This window comes from Austrofundulus limnaeus, unplaced genomic scaffold (genome assembly GCF_001266775.1).
Source record: "Austrofundulus limnaeus strain Quisiro unplaced genomic scaffold, Austrofundulus_limnaeus-1.0 Scaffold201, whole genome shotgun sequence".
Lineage (NCBI taxonomy): Eukaryota > Metazoa > Chordata > Actinopteri > Cyprinodontiformes > Rivulidae > Austrofundulus > Austrofundulus limnaeus.
Window position 1 is genome coordinate 429,433 of NW_013952603.1, and position 4,677 is coordinate 434,109.

General features: G+C 38.1%; 1 protein-coding gene across 1 annotated transcript in view; it reads right to left on the bottom strand.

Annotated features, from left to right (window-relative positions):
* myripb (myosin VIIA and Rab interacting protein b) overlaps positions 1–2,387 on the bottom strand; it is a gene marked incomplete in the record, with an annotated part of 194,224 nt that extends 191,837 nt beyond the window's left edge. The window contains 1 exon segment of the mRNA XM_014018763.1: positions 2,370–2,387.
* Between the last annotated feature and the right edge of the window lie 2,290 nt (positions 2,388–4,677).

Genomic DNA, 4,677 nt, shown 5'->3' on the forward strand with positions numbered 1-4,677 from the left:
GGGGGTGGGGGTGGGGGGAGGACCAGGGAGGATGATTCAACCACTCAACCACTAGATGTCGCTGAAAACAACAAATCCTACGCACTGTGCCTTTAACGGCTAAAAAAGTGGATTTTGCTCTAAATGTCCCCATTTTTTAAAACTAGTTTGGTTAGCCCTTTAGCCCAGCCTGAATAAAGACTTTTATCTGTAATGACTGATATGATACTAACTATTACAGCTGTTTGACATGACTTCACTTCAACAACGACTAGACAGTCAAATCAGATGTTTCTTATAATAAATTAGTATTTTGAGGACRAGACCATCATCGGAAAAAGCTCTGTGAAGCACTGAAGCCTTTAGGAGTCTTTCTAGTCCATTTTCGGCCTCAAGTAACCCCAAACTAATTCATTTCCCTGCTAATGTTTAGTGACCGCAGCATGTTGACAGTCTGGTCAGTCTCCTTCCTGACTGTATTACTCACAGACCAGCACAGAAGCCTTTCCAAGCCCGCTGCCTTTCTTCTGTTTGTCTCACAAATGTTTGGAAGAGAGTAAATTTGCCAGACACACTATTTCTCAATTTGCTTACCAGCATTTTTTTTCTGTTGAGCCACAGCTAGAAGTTTTTTGTTTGTTTGTTTGTTTGTTTGTTTTTGTTGCTAGCATCAGCTCTGTCATGTTTCCACTGCTCCTTTCAGCACTTTCCAAACCACAGATAAACCAGCTGCAGGTTATAATTAAAGGGGTAGTTCAGATCTTTTAAAGGGATTGTCTGGTCTTTTCTTAAAAGGATGTTCTCTCTATTCATTTTCAGCAGTTTGTAGATTGCAGATATAAGCTAACAGGAGACACATTTACAGTCTTTTTTTAAGTCGATATAAATAAAATCATTGAAACATATTTAACTAAAAGTGCATTTCCTGCTAAAATGCTAGTGTGAATGCTTCTTGCTGAAAACCTGCTGAAATGGAGCTAAAAATGTTTAACAGTTCGTGCAAGTTCATTTAGAAAAGCTGAAAGGGGTATAAAACATTTAACTTGGCAGAAAACAGTAGAAAGAAGCAGAATAATAACTGAATAAGCAGAAAAAAGCTAAAATTGGCATAAAAACAAGCTAAAGGTAGCAGACACAAGTTGAAATTAGCAACCAGATGGTGAAAGTGATGTAAAAACTTTAGCAGGAAAAAACAAAACTACAAAAAAGTGACTATTTGTTGTAAAATAGCTAAAACAGACAAAAAGTACAATAAAACAGCTAAAGTGCAGCTGTAAATTCTTAAATTAGCATAAGAAGCACAAGGAGAACAAGTTTGCTAAAATAAGCAGAAAAAAGCTAAAATAGCCTCCAAAATGTGAAATTAGCATAAAAAGCTAACTTTGGCTAGTAATGGCTAAACATTAGCTAAAATTGCAGAAAATGGCTGAATGAAGCAGAAATAAACTGTAAGAAGCAGAAATAGCTCCAATTAACAGAAAGAAGCACAAAAATATAGAAAACAGCTAAATAAAGAAGCAGAATTATGGTTAAAATAGCAGAAAAAAGTTAAAATTAGAATAAAAACAGGCAAAAGGTAGCAGGCACAAGTTGAAATTAGCATCCAGATGGTGAAAGTGATGTAAAGAAAAGCATAAAAGTAAAAAAAGGCAATTATTTGTTGTAAGATAGCTAAAGCATCCTAAATGTATAATAAAAGTTAAAATACAGCTGTAAATTATTAAATTAGCAGAAGGAATTACAAGGAGCACAAGTTTGCTAAAATAAATAGAAAGAAGCTAAAACAGCCACCAAAATGTGAAATTAGCGTGAAAAAATTAACTTTTGCTAKTAACGGCTAAAAATTAGCTAAAATTGCAGAAAATAGCTGAATATAGTAGAGATAAACTGTAAGAAGCAGCAATAGGTCTAATTAACAGAAAAAACCACAAAAAGTAGACAAAAGCAAACTTATGGTTGAAATAGCAGAAAAAAGATAAATTTGCAAAAATTAAGCTAAAATTAGCAGAACAAACAGCAGAACCAGAACAACAGATGTAACGTGATGCAAAGATTTAGAGTTCCGTTCATTTTCAATCAGAGAAAAGCGGACGAAAAAAATAATAAAATAGCAAAAAAAAGTATAAATGGCTAAAATACCAAAAGTCATAGCAGCGTCGTCATAAATGAGCTGAATGTTTTGATGAATCGTTGAAATGGCACAAAAATTACTGGAATGAGATAGATGCAGAAAAACCTATGAAATAGTGCTGAAATAATAAAGACAAACGTGAAAACAACAGAGTGAAAGCTGTGAAGCATCAACACAATAATCATAAAACAGGCTTTARATCACAAACTGAATTTATCAAACATTAACTCTTTGTGATACTTCACTGATCGATATTTACTTTGATGATGCATCTGTGTCTGCCGCTGCTCRCATGTGATGTTTCTTCCACAGACAGTGAGCCGTGTCCTCACGTCAAAGGCTTCATCCCTCATTCTCATTGTTTGAGTCCAACATCTCGCCGCCATGGCAACCAGAGCAAAGAGGAGACGTGATAAAAATGAGAGATAGTGAAAGGCCGTGACCTGAAACATGGCTGACRGTCTGCGACGACGCTGTGTTCAGTGTTCCCCTCACTGAAATGTGACACTTATTCTGCTATTAGAGTTCAACTATTGTCAGTAATTTACTTAGAAAATAAAATAAAATAAAAAGAGACATCATCGCACTTGATGATTAATTCAGAAATCTGTCAGTTTTACAACTTAAATTTGGTGTGGTAGTTGCTGAGCCTGATCCCAGAGGAGCTCAAGTCGAATCTTTCCAGCTGAGTGGGATTGTGTTCTCCTGATGTTTCAGACGACACCCGGCCTATTTCCCATCTTTCACAGAAGAAGAAGTGTTGATTCATCAGAGATGCCGTGCCTCCACAGCTCGCAGCTACACTGACTTAACATTAAATTGATTATCTTCAGACTGAATCCGCTCGCCTCCTGGGAGCTCTGATGTTTAATTTAGTAAATTTCAATCTAAATCAAAAGCAGGGGCTGTGATCGCTGATGCCTTTTTATCCRGTTAAAATGCCACGAGGAGCCGAGAAAAACACAGATGTGAGATTAAAGAGATGCTGGTAAAACATAAAAGATGGAGTCGGAGGTAAATATGAACACGTGCTCAGATACAAATAAATCAGCTTTTGCTCACTGACAAACATAAATTTCACCGCAGCCGTCTCGTTTTGCTGCTTCTGCCTCGTCCTTGGCTTCCTCCTCTGTTTCCACATGACGGCACTGAAAAGCCTTTTCTCTCGCCTCCCTGTTGCCAAAGCAGCCGCTCCGAGAGAGAAGGACAGCGTGGAGCAGGGTATTGATTCGCAGTCTGCTGYGCGAGCCGGTGAGGAGAGGGAAAAAGATGTTCTCTGCAGAGATCTAGAAGTATTACAGCGGTTTTAGGGATGAGGCTTGTGCTCATCCGTATCATCTGCATGCARCGGCTCATATTTGAGGTGTTATCGGTGCGTGTCTAAGCTTCGGCTAAGTGGAGGCCTGAAARGAACTACTTTTAGTCGCTGCACAATGTGGGTAATTGACTGCTGTGTCAATGGTTCATTCAATCTGCAAACATTATGTGCAGCGAGCTCTGCAAGAGCTGAACCAAATCCACTCGTTTTACTGTAATACACATCTGTGTGCAGATAGACACAGAGGAGTCTGTGTCGTTTTTTTTTTTATTGGAGCTAATTTTAGCTCCGTAAAGACAGGAGGACAAAACAAAACAGCTTTAAAGTGCCTGTGACGTGCATATCCTTTAAACACAAAACATCAAAGAAAACGTCTTTATATTTAAGAAATGTGGTTTAATACACAGTTTTACCTGTTTTGTCAGATTTGTGGCATATTTTCTTTTGAACTTGGCTCTGCCAAAATGAATCAGGAAGTGACATCAAAGGGGAACTCTCTGCTCTTTGTTTCTTAAAGGGATCCCAGATTAGTTGTAACATTTGACCACATTTAATAAACTTATATTTTAACTGTAAAATAAAGACTGTAAAAATACTGTAGGCTGTTCAGTTTTTATAATTTTTCAAACTAAAATTTTAAAAATATATAGATAGTGAGGTGCAGAAACCACATCTTCTGGTTGAAGTGGAAATGCTGTTGCTCAATGAAGAAGGACTCTGAAAACAAGGCTGGTTTGAACAGCAAGAACCTTTATTTTGCAGTTCAGGAGATTACAGCCTAAAAAAACCAAATTGTGGCCTCCAAGCCTAATGATTCACCAAGTAAGAAAGATGGAGAACGAAGGCCAAGAGCAGGGGCGTACAAGGCTCTTTACAGGTTTTCCACAGATGTACATAAATCTTGTCACGGTATACCTTAAGCGTTCTTCTATCCTAATATGGTACTATGTGCCGAGCTCTAAAGCTGGAAACTTCGAGGCCTCACATCTGTGCGTTCCTGAGACAAACCCCCCACTCTTTGGATACTACAATAGACCAAACAAAACAACATGAGTTGTTTTTCAGCTAATCTGGGCAGACGACAACGGTGTTTGTGTCCTTCTGAGTGGTGGAATTGCTTCCTCTTTTAGTAATAATCTTGTTGCTAGTCCAACTGGTTTTGGGCTGATGTGCAGTGCCATTTGACCTCCAAACATGATGTGTATTCTGGCATCCAAACAGTTCAATGTTGGTCTCATCTGACCAGACT